Genomic DNA, 21,431 nt, shown 5'->3' with positions numbered 1-21,431 from the left:
GCAGGTGTGTTCTCCACTGGGTATGCACTCCAGTTGTTCATATTGGTTCATATTGGTGCCACCAGAGAGCGCTCTCCTGACGTCAGCTGATGACGCAAGTAGCGTCATTCAAGATAGCTACACCCGGTGTATCCACCAGGAGCTCCAGAGCCCAAAAGGCTTAGTTCACATTGATGCCACTAGAGGGCGCCACTACGAAATCAGGTTATGACAGTTCTACCGATAGAAAACCTGTCTTTGATCAGAGGACTTCCATCTCTTGTGTGATGAAACTTGACACCTTCCACTAACGAACTTTGAATTATGTGATTCCCCCATGTCGCATCTTGGGTGTAAAATCGAGACTTCAGCATAATAACAAAGTTAGCGGTAGGATCTTGTGAGGTGCTGCAATCCCCGTGTACACATCTGCCCGGCAGATGCGCTGTTTACAGATTTAGTGAAGGATTCACTTGTAATTTTCACATGTTGGACGCCGCCGTTATGCGTTTTCTGTTTCCTTGTAGGATGTATCTCCCACTACTAACTATTATTTTATATAGGCCTGATGCGAGCATCGTAAAATTTCTGAACCGTGATTGGATGTGAACAGTGTACGCTATACAACTCTGCAAAGCTATATTGTGCTCGTATCATGCAATGAAAATTGTTTACGATTCGATAAGATAGTTCAGCGCAGAAAAACTGTGAAGAGGGATGTATTTCATGGGCCTGAAAAATATTTCTCACAATGCAATATTAACGGCGCTACATTCGATACGTCTGATAGGTTGGAAACGCAGGCGATCTAACATTATAGCCCGTTTTTAAGTGCAGTTCTCTCTCTTACCAATACCTTCTAGGTACCGATCCTAGACTCTATAACAATCCTTTAGAGTTGATAGCTTGGTTGAATTAGGTAAAAATGCCTCGAACACCATCCGTCTGGAGCTCGATCGTGTATAAAAATAATTTAACTTCTTCTTAACTGTCTGCTATTACATGACGGCACTCTGAAATCTGTTACTATACATCGATAAGGAGTCCTAAGATCCTCGACATGGTCACATCTCGAGAATGTCGTGCATTTGTACGCGTTAGGACTCGGAAAGCTCAATTCATTTACGAGACGTGGAGTGTAGGGGTCTTCGTCTGGTGGGTTGTAGATTAATTCGCTAACTGTACTGCAGGGATGGTTGGTAAATGACATTGTGATGAGGGTCTTTCAATCTCTAATTTTACCCTAAGACAGTGAGAATGCTCTGTGACCCCCATACGCAGAGAGATAGATTGTAAATTAAAGACTATTCTCGAGATGGTAGAAATATGTGGAGAGCTGTCTGGTATATTTTGATGATTTATGTGTTCGAGAATTAAGAGTGAATGGATGTACTGTTCAGTCATCTATCCACGTTCGCGATGATACTTGTAATGTGGAGAGGGCATGGTTTAGCTATGATACTGAAATTGGGGAACCATGCTGTCACATCATTGGCCGGTGTTGAACTTCGTGTAAAATTATTCGCGCTATCAAGTTTCATGTTCATTATTAGAGTATATGGATGGTGTATTTTCCATCCCCCCCAGCATTGGTTAGCAGATAATGATTGACTAATATGGCTTGTTTCAGTTGGGGAAAAAGTTTTAGTGGAGGGACAGCAACTTCTGGGGGTTGCTAGCACCGAAACGGTGGTTGCGTACATGAGTGCAATATGAGGAATGAGTTGAAAGGGAACGCATAGTCGTCAGCTGTTCTGTCAGTGTGAGAGACGAGTCTAAATTTATAGGTCGTCATTCGCTTTCGGACATCAGTTTGGAGACCTATGCCAAGGCCTTAAAAGTCTTCTTGTTTCGTTATGTTGTAAGTGGATTTTTTATTTAAAATAAGCAGATGTGTGGCGTGCTATGGTAGTTGTAGTAACAAAATGATTTACACCGCGCGATGTCTAGTTTTCTCTGAGAGGTCTTGTATCAGGGCGTCTTAATATTAGTTTAGAAGATGAGACAGGCATTGAGGTCGTGGCAGAAAAACGAAATGTTTGCCGTTGTACAAAAGCGTGTTAGAAAACAGTGTTTGAGACAACTAAACAGGACCAGAGGGATCGTGTCATGTGATAATTCCCGTAGAGTATAGATGAGCAAACTTTAAAGTGGCCTTGGTGGTGTCTGTAAATTTAATAGAATCGTGTCATACATACAGCATCAGTATTAGTAGTTTGAGGTGAGAGCCGGTGAGGAAGGGGCTATACAGCCAGGAATGCTTGGATGGCTGCATGCTGCGCTATTGTGGAAAGTATTATGAAATTTGTTTCTCCGCGCTGGAGGCCGAGAGCAGCTATGCGTTATTGCTCCCTCATCGCTGCCTTGGTGACTTCTAATTTCGTATGAGCTTTTATAATTCGTAATTTTTACCTGTTGGGCTGGTTGATTTGAATGGACGTGGATCTGTAGTATTTGCATCTGGTTTGGGGACGTACCACATTGCGTGCATTTCCACCGAATGGTCAAAACACGGTCCTGTTGCAGTAATTAAGGTCGTTCTGTTTCTGCAGAATGTTGTTGAACGTCGTGGATATGTCTTTCCTCGACTTCTGCTCAGTTCAGACTTAAATTGGACCGATCACATGCGCGAAGCTGTAGAAATAGAATCAGTTGCATGATGTGTAGGGGGTGACTAGAACCACGTTGGAATTTTACTGTAGAGGCTAGGTTCGGGAAAGGTGACACGTTTCGAGATATGAGAGTGCGATAAATATGATTCAGTGGTGGTTGTGATCCGATGCGGGTATGTATTTGAATGGAGAGAGGTGATTCCAAATGATTCACATCATTTCGAACATATAGTGTAACACTAGAGATCTGAGAACCTAGTGTACATTTTTCTTCTGATAATACGTATTCCTATGATCACCATCACGGTATTTGTCCAGAAGAAAAAACCTCATTCACAAGTAATGTCGTACCTCAATTCGTGATGCCGGTATAGGTTTTAACATTGATACTTGTGTGTACCTGTAAAACCAAGACTGATTGTGACAGTAACATGCGCTAGTTGGTGGTACCAGTTTTTTCTTTAACATCTCACCGATTACGTGTCTCTTTCTAGGACACAGTGGTAAAATTCAAAAGAAGAACTTAAGAGAGATGCATGACCATCGCTGATTTTCGATCAGTATTATTTGGTATGGTAAGCAATCAGTTATAGACTAAGTAATATACTTAGTGGGTGCGTGATATGTTCGCATTTGAGCATCAGTTTTATAAAGTATGTAAGTTTGGGGAAAGGAGATGACTATGCCCTGTTATAGGGAAGGTAAGGATGGATATCACTTGGAGTACTGTGATAGCAATGTGGGGGAGGGGGAAGTATGTCCAGTTGTAGGGAAGGTACAGCTATTGCCAGGGCCACTGCCGACAACAGGGTGTGTTTACGATACCTCACTCATTCTCTAATGCTGTTCAATTGAGAGCACGATCGTAACATTTAATTGTAAGTATAATGATAAATATACACTCCTGGAAATGAAAAAAAGAACACATTGACACCGGTGTGTCAGACCCACCATACTTGCTCCGGACACTGCGAGAGGGCTGTACAAGCAATGATCACACGCACGGCACAGCGGACACACCAGGAACCGCGGTGTTGGCCGTCGAATGGCGCTAGCTGCGCAGCATTTGTGCACCGCCGCCGTCAGTGTCAGCCAGTTTGCCGTGGCATACGGAGCTCCATCGCAGTCTTTAACACTGGTAGCATGCCGCGACAGCGTGGACGTGAACCGTATGTGCAGTTGACGGACTTTGAGCGAGGGCGTATATGGGCATGCGGGAGGCCGGGTGGACGTACCGCCGAATTGCTCAACACGTGGGGCGTGAGGTCTCCACAGTACATCGATGTTGCCGCCAGTGGTCGGCGGAAGGTGCACGTGCCCGTCGACCTGGGACCGGACCGCAGCGACGCACGGATGCACGCCAAGACCGTAGGATCCTACGCAGTGCCGTAGGGGACCACACCGCCACTTCCCAGCAAATTAAGGACACTGTTGCTCCTGGGGTATCGGCGAGGACCATTCGCAACCGTCTCCATGAAGCTGGGCTACGGTCCCGCACACCGTTAGGCCGTCTTCCGCTCACGCCCCAACATCGTGCAGCCCGCCTCCAGTGGTGTCGCGACAGGCGTGAATGGAGGGACGAATGGAGACATGTCGTCTTCAGCGATGAGAGTCGCTTCTGCCTTGGTGCCAATGATGGTCGTATGCGTGTTTGGCGCCGTGCAGGTGAGCGCCACAATCAGGACTGCATACGACCGAGGCACACAAGGCCAACACCCGGCATCATGGTGTGGGGAGCGATCTCCTACACTGGCCGTACACCACTGGTGATCGTCGAGGGGGCACTGAGTAGTGCACGGTACATCCAAACCGTCATCGAACCCATCGTTCTACCATTCCTAGACCGGCAAGGGAACTTGCTGTTCCAACAGGACAATGCACGTCCGCATGTATCCCGTGCCACCCAACGTGCTCTAGAAGGTGTAAGTCAACTACCCTGGCCAGCAAGATCTCCGGATCTGTCCCCCACTGAGCATGTTTGGGACTGGATGAAGCGTCGTCTCACGCGGTCTGCAAGTCCAGCACGAACGCTGGTCCAACTGAGGCGCCAGGTGGAAATGGCATGGCAAGCCGTTCCACAGGACTACATCCAGCATCTCTACGATCGTCTCCATGGGAGAATAGCAGCCTGCATTGCTGCGAAAGGTGGATATACACTGTACTAGTGCCGACATTGTGCATGCTCTGTTGCCTGTGTCTATGTGCCTGTGGTTCTGTCAGTGTGATCATGTGATGTATCTGACCCCAGGAATGTGTCAATAAAGTTTCCCCTTCCTGGGACAATGAATTCACGGTGTTCTTATGTCAATTTCCAGGAGTGTATATGCGAGTGGTTTTCCGGAATGATTCCGTGTATGCAAAGTCCGTGGTGGTAATGATTCACGTTTCCTGTTGACAGCAGTATCGGTGCAGATGCAAAGGTCTGTTGGATTGTACGAATATATATGAGTTAATTTTCCCCTGTCTAGACGGCCAGATAGTGAACTAATACTTAGTATGCGTTGGGCGGCTTTCGTGATCAAGTGGAACTTTGAGAAGATGGTATGATTGAGATGGATTGTTATTCCCTCCCATGTAAATTATTCGGTTTGACTGTTTGTGCACATTTTGGGGTGTTTCTTTAGTGGATAGAAGATCGAATATGGTGTGTGGAAGATACGTTTGCCTGTTCTCTAGGCATGGGAAAGAAGTTGGCTTGTAAATTACATGGATGATATGGAGTATGTTAGATCAGCGAGATCGGTAGTCGCTGCAGGAAATATGATTTTTCATGTGTTTGTTTCTAGTTACTCAGTGGTCTAGAGGACGTTCCGCGTAGCTAAAGTTTTGTGACTGTAGAGAAATTATTTCGAGTCTATATGTCGGGAAATGTGTTAGCGATCGGGAGGCTACTGCTGTGTACTTGATATCGTGAAGTATAGTCTGGTATGTATTTGATGGTGTGTGGATAATTTTGCGAGTTTTAGTTGTCGGTGCGAAATGGTGATCAGTGTAAAGTAGTTTATTACCGCTGAATGTCGCGTCTGTAGAAAGCAAGAAAAGGCTGATGGTGCTTCCCTAGGAGTGGGGGGAGGGGGCGGGAGAAATCGTGATATATAGACAGTGTGAGTGTAGGCATACGATAAGTTTTCCGGGTGCTGTACAGATATGAAAGATGACTGCAGTGTTTGTCTAAAATGTGTGTATATTGTATTGTAAAGTTACTGTGGCTTACATTGTATAAACTGTGTATACATTGCATTGTAAAGATAGTTTGGTTTATGTCATGGCATGACTAGAGAGGATGACTGTGTGTCCTATTGTGAGGGACGTATATATTGAGCAGGTTGATAACGACGAGGGTATGAGATAGAGTTTTTAAGTGGATAATTATATGCGGTATAGATACTGAAGCACACTCGTCAAGAGGAGGGATTACCTGTACATTGATTGGTATCAGAGAGTAGCAGATGTCGTAATATTTATTTGTAGTTACAATGGTAAATATGTTCTTGGCTTACAATATTCTTGTGAGTCTGGTATCTATTTGATAATGTGGAGAGAATTTTGCGGGTTTAACTGTCAATGCAATTTCGCGATCTGAGTAAAATAACTGCTAGAACAAATGGTACTGTTGGATTCATTAACATGGTTTGTGGTGGGACATGGGAGCCTCTACATACCCGTGCGAACATTTTCATATGTTGAGAGCAGGATGGGTATCACGTGACGGGGTGGGTATCATGCTAGGTCCGCGAGGAAGACTGCATTGGACGTTATTGTACTTTATTTTCGTAACGAGGTTCTGTTAGGGCATGAATTTCCGTGCATAAAAGCTGGAAAAAGACGAAAACTAGTACAAAAGCGCACGTTAAATATTTCTGGGGGGCTAAGGAATTTACTAGAGTTAGACTTGGTTATTATTTTAGATAGCAATGTGACTTGAGTATAAGATTGATAACATTGTTAGATGCGTTTGTGATGGTATGCAGCTACGCGAAGGGAAGCGTCAGTCAAACGTGATGTATGGTCCGTTAGAATCGCTAAGGAGAAAGTAGGTTCTGCTATTGCGGAATGGAATTCTGCAGCGTCTTTTCCGGACCGCAGTTAGAGTGATGGTAGCGTGAACGCTTCATGCGCGCGGCCCTGCTTGTAGGGCGCGCTCTGTAAATACGAGGTGCGACAATAAAGTAATGAGACTCATTTTCTTTGCAAGATGTGGCAACACTACAGGCTTGCGTAGGCACAATATCTTTGACTTTGGTCTATAAGCTTCTTTTAGTCTAAGCAGCACATTGATGCAACTGCTCAGTCGTGAGTTGTGTTGTAATAAGTTAAGACGTGTTTGTGTCTCTCCTCACGGAAATGGAACACCATAATATCGCGCAACGGTATGACACTTCTTTTTGCTTTCAATTGGGTGAAAACGCGACGACAACTTACAGTAAGCTTCAGATGGCTTTTGGAGATGAGGTTATCTCAAGAGCTCAAGCTTTTCGATGGCGTAAAATATTTAGTGAAGGCAGAACGAATGTTGAAGATGAAGACAGCAGTGGACGAGCATCAACTTCACGGACAGATGTCAACGTGGCCAGGGTGCGTGAGCTCGTACGATCTGATCGAAGATTATCCGTGAAAATGATTGCAGAAGAACTAAACATCAATCGATGTCCGTACGATATTTCTGATAGTTGGATTCTGCATCACGATAATGCGCCATCCCATACCGCTCTTTCAGTACAGCAATTTTTAACCTCAGAACTACCACAGCCACCTTATTCACCAGATATCACTCCATGCGACTTTTTTTCTATTTCCAAGATTCAAAACGGCGGTCAAGGGACACCATTTTCAAACGTCACAAGATGTCCAAAAAGCTGTGACGAGGGTCTTCGAGGATATTACAGAAGATGACTTCCAAAAATGTTACCATCAATGGCAGAAGCGCTGGAAAAAGTGTGTCCAATCAGAAGGGAACTACTTTGAAGGAGACAACACTAAACTTGACTGAAACGTTAAGCAACTTTTTCTTCACATCAGTCTCATTACTTTATTGTCTCACCTCGTAAGCCCGTCATCAATGGCGTCAACATACAACTGTCACCTGTGTTCGGCTACAGCTCGCGTTTGCGCTCTCGCCCGATCACGTCAGCACGTGTGTCTAGGTGAACACGTATTTGGATAGGAATTTCTCAGAAATGAAGTATGAATGAGATGTGGCCGCTTGCGGGACCCTGGCGTGGGGCCTGTGAGTGGTTTGACAGCTGACGGACGCGCCACATCGTTGGTGCTGTTGACAGGGTGTGGCGGAGGGTGCTTGCGCGCATAGATTGAATTATTTTGCGAGCAGGTCTGTAGGCTGTGCTATGAGTTATTTGGACAGTTTACGAGTACTGCGCATGTCTAGACATAACTGTGCTGAGTGATTTAGGAGGAGTCTGAACCTCTGTAATTAAATTATTTGCGTAAATTAGGAGTTGTTTGCGTGTCTGCAGACTGTGTGTTGTGAGCGGAAACATAAGATGAAGAGTGTTTGCCTCAGCGTGAAAATATATTCGATCTCTAAATAAAATGTTCGAAAGTAAATAGAGTGCATTCTTTCCTTGCTCTCTCCAGTAGCCTAGCGCAGCCTGAGTAATTTTAACATAATTCTCGCCCCTACAGACCACCATCTGGGATTAGGTCATAGGAGGGATGGCAGTAATGTGTACTATGTCAGTTGGACAGTAAACCTCGAGGGGGAGAAACAGTCAGCAAAATAAAGACTTGTGTTCAGATCTGTTTTCCAATCATTTCGCCCCACCATCTTGGATGACATCATGTGCTGTGCACTTACACGTTAGTACAGGTTAGTGCATGTTAGCCCGCCAACATCGGTCGGCAATGGGGCGTGGTGCTGGGTTGAGGATCGTGGTGGAGAATTTAACTATTTGATTCCAAGTCCAGGTGGGTGTGGCATTGGTGAAAATTGATTCCAAGTCCTGGGTTCTATGAAGTCGAACCACGCGACTAATGCAGTAACCAATAGGAGTGCAGCATTCTAGAGGTGGGGTGGTGCTAGGTCATGAATGAACATGGTGCTGATAGTGGGAAAATGTGGAAATTCTCATTTGATCATTGAATGTTGTACTTGTAAATTGACTTACTGAATATGATTAAAATTGAAATGGAATTAAGTACTTAGGTAATTGATAGGTGAGATGCGTGATGTGGGTGTGAGTTTAGTTAGCATATTTACAGAAGACTGTGTAAGGCGCGTGTATTGAGGTGGCGGCTGAGAGTGTTTGACGTAAGTGGTCGGACGCCCAAGGGCCGGTGGCATGGCACAAGAGAAAGCAGAGGATCTTGTGTAATAAACCGACTTCACGATAGTATTCTCTGGTAGCCACGGTATGAACTAAGCCAGTTGGTTTCAGCAGCTCACAGTGAACACATTGTATACGGCCATCTAGAATATCGGTACTTGCGTCATCACCCGACGTCGCGGTGGCGTCCTCTGGTGGCACCAATATGGACATATGGAGTAAGCCAGTTGGACTCTGGAGCTCGGGGTGGATACATTGGGTGCAGCCATTTTGAATGACGCTACTTGCGTCATCAGCTGACGTCAGGAGAGCGCCCTTTAGTGGCACCAATGTGAACTAACCCAGTTGGAGTCCAGACCCAGTGAAGGACACACCTGCTTAAAATTGATCAAACAATAAAGATAAGTCATTTTTCCCGCCATTTTCTTTGCTTAGTAGAGATAACTGGGGTGTGACGCATTATCATGGTGGAATTTGAGCTTCGCTCCTTTTTTCTGGGCGAGGGGGGCGTGGCACTTTCCCCCCCACAATGCAAACTTCCCGCCAAAATGCGTCACCTTGATGGACGTCACAGCAGCCATCTTGAATGACGTCATCGCCCCCATCTTGGATAACGGTACTTTGGAGTGGTACCAGCCTATCCGAGTCTTCCAACGACTTGCTGAGTCCATGCCACGTTAAGCTGTTGCACTTTGACACGATATTAGGAGGTATTTCATGAATTTTGCCACCTCAGTGTAGATGGTCGTCAGTTCATATCCAAAACGTTTAACTACTTGCGACTCCAAATGTTGAGACAACAGTTTCAAGGAGTCTTGCAGAGGTACTTTTATGAATAACGATATAATGCTGTAACTTACAAGCAAGTCATCTTTTCGTAGTTGCATCTTGACTCTCTTACACCCGAGGTGTTGCACATTTTTAAGAGCTGCGTCGCCATGCTACACACATAGAGATCCTGGGGATATAGATCTTAGTATGGTCATTGTTTACTGAGATAGTCTATTAATATATTTTGTGGCTACACTCCAAATGAAAACTTCCTTATGCTAGTAGTAGAATGAAGGCTTTCACGACCGGTTGACATGGCTGTTGATATACTTTCCGGGATGTGAGGTCGTGGACCAAGAACTTTTCTGCTCCTTACGTTTCCTTATGCTACCTGTACTGCAATTAGCATAACGTCTACTACGTCGCAGCATATCAGGCTCTATGTTTCATTTTCGAAAATTGTATACAATATTGTAGTTTCTGATGTCTCCTCGGTGTAAATTGTGGGTATGCAGCCGATTTGACAACATCATTTCTCGCGCAAAATGAAATCCTCGAAATCCTTTTCAAATTGACAAACACAAACAAAAAGTATCAACAACGTATTTGTCCTCTACTCCCAGGCTCTATTTCACATTTTTGTAAAGTTACAACAATACACATGCCGCTTCATTCATAACTCGTTGAATAAGGAACATCTGTTTCCGAACCAATTAGAACGAAACTTTACATTGGTGCAGTTCGCTTTTATTACAAAGGACCAACCATGGGAGGCTCCACTACACGGAAAACTTAGAAAGAATGAACGAGAATTTGTATCCCACGCCTCCCACATGTGAACGCATACCGTAATCACAGTTCCAGCTCTATTGGCGTCTTCATGTGATTGTGCCTAAGGCGTATAATTTACTTCCTAATTTCGTTGCAGTTGCTTTCGCTAATAAAATTTCGTGTCACGCTCGGAAATGGGTAAACCACAGTAAAAGTGTTTTTTAATGCTGCAGTATAATTGCTTTAAGTACCATACAGAAGGCCACAAAGATAACATGATGCAAACATCGCCAATGTACTATCTGACATTGCCGATCAGTTAATGTCAGAGAGCGAGACACAGAAATCATTACACAAGCCATCTTTATCTCACTTTCACATTAAATAAGGATGACTTTGCATTGCAGGCATTTGTTATTTAAAATGGTTCAGTACTGCATGGGAAATACATCTCTTTGCAAGCGAACCGCGTATTAGAATCCAGCTAATCAAAGGAATTACTGCAGTCGTTCAGGTTTGTTTTTCTTTAATTGATAGCTTCATCGTTTCTTTGACAGACTTACCCCTGATTAGTTCTATTCACCATGCATAATCCCGTCATTGCACAAGATCTACGGCACGAATCTGTGATGGCAGTCTGTACCACAGTATTGAGTCTATGAATTAACTTTTTCACACTCTTACTCTGTTGCTTTTCAACATCTCTCACTAATATGTCCGTCTTTCTGAAGTTGATTTAACACAAATTTCTTTATTTGTCCATTTCTTTGACCCCTGATTTGTAACTTTATCTGTTTGGTTGAGTTTCAACATCTGGTAACCAGATATTTCAAATGTTTTGCATATTATATGTTCGTGAGACAGCTTCATTCCACAGTGGGATGTGGTCAGCTGCCCGCGACCCAACTCTATAAACAATTTTGGTTGTAACTTTAGCCTTTATTGTCCCGTCTTCAGGCAATTACGTAATAAAAACATATGACATATAACACTTTTAACATGAAAATCAGAGTTACTAACAGTACAACATCTCAGTGTCATATACATTACACAATGGATTTTTTACAGAAACTACAATGGGCTGTTTTTATAGATTTAGGTGTGCTGTACACGAATATCATTATTAAAATTGTCTCCTATCTTAGGGTTACAAGTACACTGTAAATTTACGTTCCACGTATATTGCTACCATAATCAGTAAGATACATATATATTAATTCAACTTATCTAATTTATTCATGCCATTTCTTTTGGGTGGTGTCTGGAGCATCTTCCTGTAGCATCCAGCTGAAACCAGCCAACATAGCAGTAGTCCCTGTCCTATGTACTTCTAGTCCATGTGAGAAAAGTCCTGATGGAAACGCTCTCTGTGCTCATGACTGATTACACCAAGATTCTCTGGGAATACGTCAAGGTGGGAAAAGTGCATCTTCATGGTCGCATTGCAGTCAGTAACTTTATAAAAGCGAAGGTTCCTGTAATCATCTGCTTTCCTGTTTCCCAAAAACAACGCTGCCACATTACTAAAACAGTGTCATGCATGTAGCTGACCTGGATTTACAGTGAGTAGTGGGATAAAGAGAGATCTGGCGTATTCTGTTTGCGTGAGTTGCATACGTTCGGGGATGAACATACACTAAGGGCCGTGTTACACCCCTCCAACACCATTTAATGTTATGATAATTGATTTATAACTCGCTGTGAGTTGATTTATGACCCCTGGGGATAATCTGTCCTGATAAACCTCTGCCCCTCCCCATTCCCACCTCCTCCCAAATTTCTCAGGGAAAAGTGACACTTCTTGAGTTTAAGCCACTTGTTCACCTCCTGGTCAGTCCCTCAGCTTGCCTCCCTCCCTCACTTCACCTTCCCCTCCCCATTTGCAAACTGAGAGAAGAAGAAGAATCAGTCCATGTTAAGCTGCTGGAGAGCAAAATCTTACAATACAAAATTCAAATTAATCCAAACTGACATAATAATATATTGTTCAATTCAATATGTATAGTCTTTATTTAATCAGTTTACACATGACATGGCTCCTTCTTTCCCCTCCCCACTTGTAAAGTGGCAGGAAAAATACTGGAGAGGAAAGTGCTGTCTTTACTTTTAGTGAGAAATGTGTTCAATTGATGTGAAGTTGAATTTTGACAGAGTGGAGTTTAATGTGTGTATTACCTGCAAGCATATGGCTGAGGACTACAGCCAGAGCTTCCTACTCTAGGAGTGGAAGGAGGTATTAATGGATGAGCAAGGGGTAAATACTTTTCAGCAAATAATGGCGAAACAGTGGGATGGGCTGAAGATGCATTTCACGTTTCATAGAGTCTACTACCTGTGCTGGAGCAGTCTTGTGATTTTCGAAATGCCTGTCAATCCACAATGCAGGAGACCCGACAGAACGAATCATAGGCGTTCCCCTTGCTGTACACGCCTCAAAAGTGCTAGTTCACATTATCACTATCATATGGCACTTGAAATATGTATTTTTTACCCCACCACTTCCCTTGGAGCCTATAGCTATGCAGCATTCCCCCCTCCACCACCAGAAATTTGGCAGGAACCAATAGGAACGAGGGAACATCACATTTGGTCATGTGATTGTGATGTTGGGAGATATAAAATAGATGCAATCATAGTCAGTAATTGAAACCAGGTGAGTGTGTGTATATTTGACATGCAATTCTTTCGCTTTTTCTTTCTCTATTTTGTTTTTTCTATACAAACGATATACAGGTAATTTATAAGTACAACTCTTGTCAAGGTACATGGTGCACAGATCTTTTTTACAAGTTATTTGTTTACAAGTATAGACAGTACACATTCCTCACACAACTGACGTATATAAATAAATGAAAAATATTTACACATAAACATTTACTTACACTACGATAAAAGGGTCATACTATTCTGCATGATTTGCTTTCAGTCTCATTGTCTTCCTCTCACTCAGGGTCCCCCCAAACCCTCTCTCTGTACAAATGAACAGTGTGAGAACAGGATATTTTCAGCCCCATAATCACAAATGGCCCTTTATCGTCACTAAGCGACAGGCTGACAGCAGCACAGTGTATACGTTGTGCCCTCACGATTGAATACCAGTTTGCTGCACCATATGCTGCGGCTGCAGTGGAGCACCGCAAAGATTACTGTACAGGTACTGCAGATAGCCTTCGATAAAGATTACTCTCGATGCTGCGTGATACACATCCTTAGCCCCCTCTGAGTGGCACCTTCCAATGAGCGATATGCATAATTTTTGCCCACAGACCTAGAAACTCCACAATTGGCAAACCATTCACCTCGTCTTTCATTAGGCTGATTACCTACTTGTCCTGTTGAACAATACCGTAAGAATTATCACCACTGTATGAATATTTGTTGAATTTTTCACCATGACATCTCATTTCTTCATCTGGATCACAGTTCTTCACCCAAGTTATGAAGCTATCTGCATCCATATAAAGTAATTTAGAATCATCTAAATGACGTTTTGCAGTCTCATAATGAAAGGAGTATATGCGGAATTTGAACAGGTCTGTTATCACTGACTACTGTGTTGTCACTGAACACAGTGATCCGTTTAAGATTTTGTCTGAGGATGCAGTTTCTTATCTCCCAACAGCCTTTGCATCGGTTCTAATCAAAATTTCGCGATGTTCCCCCAATTTCTCCATTGTTCTGCCGAGAAATGAGTTATTCATTAGTTTAAAAAAATCTTTCTCAAAGTCACACACCGTGGAAGCCTTCAGTCTCGTATTCAAATCAATATACTCCTCCAACTGGGGGATTACTTGAAAGAGATAGCCTGGGTGATTCTAATCAGCCTCACACCAAACTGAGACACTGTTAGTGATTACAATAGCGAATAATCTATCTCCGCTTATTCCCCAGCGTTGTCATCAGTTTTGGGGTGAAGCCTCCTTGTGGAACTAGTTGCTCCAGACACACTGGAAACTCGACGTCCGCATCATGCAGACTAATAGGGTATGTGAATTCTGCCTCCACAAATGCTCTACATCAGAATCAGACTCCATACCCTCGATTTTTCCGCCTAATCCCTTGCATTCTTCTTTGTACATCCATCAAACTCGCCAGTTGTCAGTGATTGTTGCATGGTATGCCCATAAGGGTTTCTGACATCCAAGTACATGATGTAACTCGAATCAAGGGATGTGTTGAACCTCTCGCACATATGGTGGTTATTTGCCTTGGCTTGCCTATGGGCACATTGACAACGTCCACCACAGATCACTCACTCAAAGAAAAGCATATCTGCATCGGTCAATAGTCCCACGCTGAGCTTAGTTTTCTCAGGCATATCACTTCAAGACAACCCATGTGCTGTGTAACGAAAGGTGGGTGGTCGTGCATAGACTCCAGAATTTCTCGAAAACAACTGAGAGCAAGTGCACGTCTGTGTCCACGTAAAACTGTACACATTCTCCTAAAGTGGAGATATTGAATTCTCGCCAGACATTCACAGCATGCTCATACTCTGCATCCGATATGGTATCGTCCATAAGGTTGCTGGAGAATGCAGTTACGTTTGGTAGCCTGGTTCCGTTGAGTTTTGCCATATTACCCAGATACTCGTATGAAAAATTTCCATCCCTACTCACGTGTTGAAACTCTTCTTCGTCGGCAAATGCAGCTCGTATGATGTGCATGTCCTTCTCAGGGAAAGTTTCAATAAGTTCCTGGAGTGGTACCTGCATAAAAAGTAGCGAGTCAAGGAAGCGGAGTGTAAGTATTGGCGTCATTCGTTTGGAGACTGAAATATGTTTCTCAACACTCTCAGGCAGGACACAGATCTGATATTTCCCCAAACTGAAATTAGTCAAGCGCTCAACAAGAAAGAGGAGGTCATACATGCTTAAATTAGGAAAGAAAACAAGCATACGTCTCAGTAATTTATACTTCAAGCATCATGTATTGTGTACTACGCCATGGAACTTCCCTGTAAGATGAAAGTGGTTCCTACAAGGAGTTTCCGCTTTTCTGTCTAATAGCAGCGCACAAATATGGCAGTAAACTGCCTTATTGTACAAATTTTTATTCTCCTTCGATTTGGTCGTGCGAATGTTGTCACTGTAGATCTTATCAACCTCACATGAAAGTTTTTCAATCTCAGTGAGAGGTCAAACAGCAGGAGTATCCCTGACATAAAATTTGTACTTGGTATGCTGCCACATATGGTATGTGTTTTTCTGGGAAAGTAATACGTGAGGCTGTAGGATCGCATTCACAACAGGTCACAGGATCGAAGAAACACTCTTAGTGGGTATACACCACAAACTGGCATCGCTTCTGATTGAAATCATTCTTAAACTTTGTTAATTTTTTTTTCCTCAGTAGGCACAATAACATGTACTGGGTCCTTCGAAACTGTCTACTAGATGGTTTACTGGAAACTGAGGAAAAGGAGTTCAGACACCTTAAGCAAAAATGCTGTGTAACATTGTGTGTACACGGTTGGGATGAATTGAGTTGGTACATGTCCTTGATCCAAATAAAATTATAATTGTCTTTCCCCTTATTTTCCTCATCTGAGAATAGCAGCCATGTTTAAATTCATTTTAAGCTCAATGACAAACTCTGAGAAATTGAGAGATCCAGCGACTATATGGTTATTCTGCTTGTTCTGCTCATGTGACTTGCGTTTTTCCAGACCATAAACGTGAACAGATAGGCCGATATTTTGCGCCTCAGATTTAGGTATGTCCTGGATCTTGATGTGGATCGCAATACCATCAAAGTTATAACACTTATGAATGTCAAGGTATCTACCGTATCAAGATGTGTGCAGAGGGTTTTTCGTGTAAAATCTTTTGGAAGTCAGGATGAACCATGTAAAACACGTCTGGTCAGATTTATTTTCGACGTTAACACTCGTACATGCCTTCTTACCAGCTGTAGCCTTAGGAAGCTTGATATAGCTGGACACTCCACTTACTGGAGCGTTGACATACATATGCACGTCAAGGTATAGCATTCAGCTGAGTGCCTTACCTGACCCTCTAACTTCCATCTCGTAAAAGAGGTCCGTCATAGCACTCAAGATGTACTCGCGAAATCACATGACGATTGATGTGCTCCGCGATATCACACAATTTTCCCCTCAAAGATAGTGAAGGCTTGTCTCTTCAGTGCCAAAGGCCTGTTTGGAGGGTTGCAACAGTTCTATGCCCAGAACAGCACTACATTTGATGGAGGGATACCACAGATCATTAACAACCTTGAGGAGCTCCGTTTCTAGAACAGGAAGGCATATGTTTCAGGAACGCTAGTCTCACGGTACCCTCGTACTGCATTCTTGATCTAATGCCCGCTAGCCACAGTATTACTACAGTTAGTTTAAGTACAATTAGATGATGATGATTCTACTGCTGCTGGCTGTTACGCGGCCGTACACCATCTGTTAATGCTTATTGTAATTAACACGTAATTTCAACATACTGTATTGGCATGTGCATCGTCCCAATGTGAGTAACCTAGTTGTTCCCGCAACCCTGAGACAGTTACCGGAAGGAAGCTGGCCCATCGACACCACATCGGAGCTGGTGGAGGAACAAGAGTAGTGGGAATTGCTGCGGCTGCTGGGGCTGCAACTTTCCATGCGGCGACAAGTGGTGTCTTACAAGGCAGAGGAACGTGGTACACCTTTGTTTCGCTAAGACAGCACATGAGACAGGAATGCATGGCCTTTCATTACTGTTGAGTAACAGTGGTGCTATCAGGCTTTTTTTGAGTTATCCACTCGTCTGGTTTGTATGTAATGTTCGGGTCTTCCAATGAACCGCCATTGCCACTGTAGAATGTAATATTACATTCAGCACCGAAATAACGCTCAAATTTTTTCTAGTGCTCCCTAAATACAGACACACGTACTTTGTCAGATTCCACTGCTGTAGTCCTAAGATCGACAGTTCAGCTTTAAGCTTTGCAAGATCTAAATAACTAATCAGATCGCTGAGTTCACCCTGTGCGACTTTGTGTAGTTTTCCAGATGACGATGTTGGTGTAAATATAGGATCACTGTCAGCTGTTTGTTTTCGTTCAGCATCGTTGCTGTCACTGCTTGATGGTGGTACATGTAGGGGAAGAGGACCTGGCAATCCCTAGCCATGAGTCTCAGGGCGAATAACACATAGGATGTCAGGGTTTCGAATACTCTTCATACTGACTTCGCTCTTCAAAGCAGGCACCACACAAAAATAGCAATCTGATCCACTATTTTTTTGGTTCACACAAAATAACAGGCACCAAATAGCAGGCACAGAAGTCTTAATGGAGATGTTTATACCACGCATCCAAGCACTCTGTGTAGACGAACATTCGGTATATGTGTGGTGCTCACGATTTCTCTTGGCCTCCAACTCGACACTGAAATACAAGGCATATGCTGGTTTCACTGCTTTAGTCAATGATCGCCTTCTTGAACCACAAATTACATCTGGACAGATGCAGCAAAAGTTATAAGATTTGTTACTACAAGTGCGGGGCATTTTTGTGAAACTTGTAAACTTCCTCACATGCGGAATAACACAGTTCTTCAGTTTCAACAATTCACCTCACATTCACTGCCAACCACTATGGCACAAGTTCCCATAACAAGTGAACTAACGCAGCACAATAGCATGGAGCCGTATCACTTGACTATACTGACATGACTAGATGGTGCGCATATCAGTCAAGGCGTAAGGCAGTGCTCCCAAATAGCACCGGAAGCGTCCGCCTCACTTGAAGTAGAGCAGGCTCGTCCAAACTGAGCCCCTGGGGCGCTAGCGCCCGCGATCGCCCGCGGCCAGCGCCCCAGGCGAATTCGTATGTTGCTGCAGTGGCCGAGCCGTGTCGCTCAGCTGGCCGTGCGGACCGCCCGAAAGCCAGCCGATAGATATATTTGTTCGCCCGTTTTCTCTTCGGGCAGGGGACGTCTCACAAGTGATTCAACTAGAGCTGATTCACCTACAGTGCCATATCCGCCAGAAGGACCGCGTTCTTACGCGTAACTTCCTAAAACTAACAACCGTTCATTCTTTGGCGATAAAAATTTGACCAATTCTTTGAGGTTAACAGCCTCACGGAGTATTGTACCAAGCCTAGACAAAATCGTTTCCTCGAAAAAGAAAAACGTGTAAAACGTTAACTGTCTTCTTGCACAATGTTGACTGTAAGAATAAAAGAGCTTTATAACGTTAATTCTATTTTAATAAGTTTTCAAACTTTGTCAGTTAAAATTATTACGTACAAAACAGCAAACTAAGGATCCGATTTCTAAATTCTGGGAAGGGATACAAAAATTTGTAGCACGAAGTATAACAAAAAATACTTACTTGTAACTACTAACAGTAAGATTGAGACTCTATATCCCTTACATAAAACTATTTCTAAAATAGAATATTTTGTTTACGTTAGATCTGACCGCGGGACAGTCCAGCGCAGAGCAGTGCGGTCTCACTCTCTTTTCTCTCTCTCTCTCTCTCTCTCTCTCTCTCTCTCTTTCTCTCGCTCCTATGCCGACACTAGCGACACACGGTCGCGGACGGGGCGCTGAACTACACTGGGGCGCGCCTGCCGGGCGCAATTCTTGGGTGTGCCTGAAGTAGAGGAATCCTTGTCACAATGCCTTTGCTTATAGCTCTTATAATGTCCAGTCAGTGTGACTGTGGAAAGTAACACAATATTTACTTGTAACCCTGAACTAGGACAATTTTAAGCTTGATATTCGTGTTCAGAGCATTTAAATCTAAACAGCGCTGCTACTTTCGTTTCTGTAAACAATAAGAAGTGAATAATTGTGCACAAGTGTTACATTTTCTATTTACATAGTTCGTTGTTGTAACTTACTTCACCACTTAATTCTGCTGTGAAGCACAATTTTATGTGAATGCATTGTATCTGATTTATTTCGCAAACTAATTCAATTGTTCCACGTATAGGAATAATAGCTAGCAGAAAGCTTACGTAAAATTAGGTAGGAAAATCAACGGCGAAGTCTCTCTGCAACAGAAATACGTCGGAAAGCCAAAGGAAAGCGGAAGCTCGAGCGGTATTCCTGCCAACAACGTGCCACATCCTGTCGGATTCAGACTATATTGGTTGCAAGACTTATGAACACAACTGTTAGTCGTGCGGAAAGTTAGAGGAAATAACCTCGGATGGATGTAATTCGCTTGGAAGTGGCGCACAAGAGTGACAGTCAACGATTCATAGGACATTACGTAAAGTAGAATAGGAAAGAGGAGAATAAATTAGATCAAAAGTGCTAGGAATTAGTTGTATGAGTAAGTAAACTGAACAGAAGACAATAACAAAAATTTCCGCTTCGACACGGCTCCAGCATTGTAAATGCACGGATTAGTAAACGTTTTCCTCAAGTAAATATATTAAATATAAAATTGTAATTTCTTTTGCGTATCTTTATCCAGGCTTCGAGGTTTCGTCTATGATTAGTAACCAAAACGTCCTCGGTCACAGATCCGAACCACGCTACAACTTAAATTTCGAATAAAAATCATTACCAATCGCGGCCGAAGACTTCCGGCATAAGAAGTCACCTTCATTCAGTGAACAGCCTCGTCAAAGAGAGCGGAGAAGCGGGCAGAGGTCTAGTACACTCTCATAGCCTTGCAGCGGGAAACTGCCCCTAAAAGTGGAAGAATCAGCACTGGTTAATTGCATAAGGATGCAGAAAGCAATGGAAATCACTGCGTTAAAGATGCACAATGTCTATCCACAGATGTGGCCTGTAACTGAAAAACGGTTATGATGAATTCTAAGTTGGAAGAAGATTCCGAACTAGTCCACCATTTGGATTTCATGGAGGGGGGGGGGGGGGGGGGGCAGGAGCAGCTGCTCATGACAAAATGATTGAATAACCAACGAAAGGATAACGTTTACGAGACGACACGTGGTATAAGGAAACCGATAAACCCGAAAAGGGAAATGAAGAGAGTCAGTCTCGTAGCAGATACAGTAAGGAGTCAGACAAATGAAATGCAAAGAAGACAACGATTTCTGGTTAGATGTTTGTAAGCTAATATCAACAGCAGCAGAAAATGGTGGTAACAGGAGTAGGATTCGTTATGAATAGGAAAGTAGATCAGAGAGTGAGTTACTGTTAAATATTCAGTGATACGGTTGTCTTCGTCAGAGTCGACAGTAAACCAACAACTACAACGATAGTTCAGGTATACATGGGTATATATGCCGACGTAGCAAGCCGAAGATGAAGATTTTTTCTGTCATCTGTCATCTGACTGGTTTAATGCGGCCCGCCACGAATTCCTTTCCTGTGCCAATCTCTTCATCTCAGAGCAGCACTTGTAACCTATGTCCTGAATTATTTACTGGATGTATTCCAATCACTGTCTTCCTCTACAGTTAATGCCCTCTACAGCTCCCTCTAGTACCATTGAAGTCATCCCCTAATATCTTAACAGACGTCCTATCACCCTTTCCCTTCTCCTTATCAGTGTTTTCCACGTCCTCCTTTCCTCTCCGATTCTGCGCAGAACCTCCTCATTCTTTACCTCATCAGTCCACCTCATTTCCATCATTCCTCTGTAGCACCACTTCTCTAATGCTTCGATTCCCTTAGGTTCCGGTTTTCCCACAGTCCATGTCTCACTACCATAAAATGCTGTATTCCAGACGTACACTCTCAGAAAATTCTTCCTCAAATTAAGGCCGATATTTGATATTAGTAGACTTCTCTTGGCCAGGAATGCCCTTTTTGCCATTTCTTGTCTGCTTTTGATGTCCTCCTTGCTCCGCCAGTCATTGGTTATTTTATTGCATAGCTATCAGAATTCCTTATTTCATCTACTTTGTGACCATCAATCCTGATGTTAAGTTTCTCGCCGTTCTCATTTCTGCTACACCTCATTACTTTCGTCTTTCTTCGATTTACTCGCAGCCTATATTCTGTACTTATTAGATAGTTCATTCCGTTCAGCAGATCATGTAATTCTTCTTCGGAGATGATAGATAAACTCCAGTGGAAGACTCTGCA

This window comes from Schistocerca cancellata, chromosome 8, assembly GCF_023864275.1.
Source record: "Schistocerca cancellata isolate TAMUIC-IGC-003103 chromosome 8, iqSchCanc2.1, whole genome shotgun sequence".
In the NCBI taxonomy this organism is placed as follows: domain Eukaryota; kingdom Metazoa; phylum Arthropoda; class Insecta; order Orthoptera; family Acrididae; genus Schistocerca; species Schistocerca cancellata.
Note: the sequence above shows the minus strand (reverse complement) of the source record.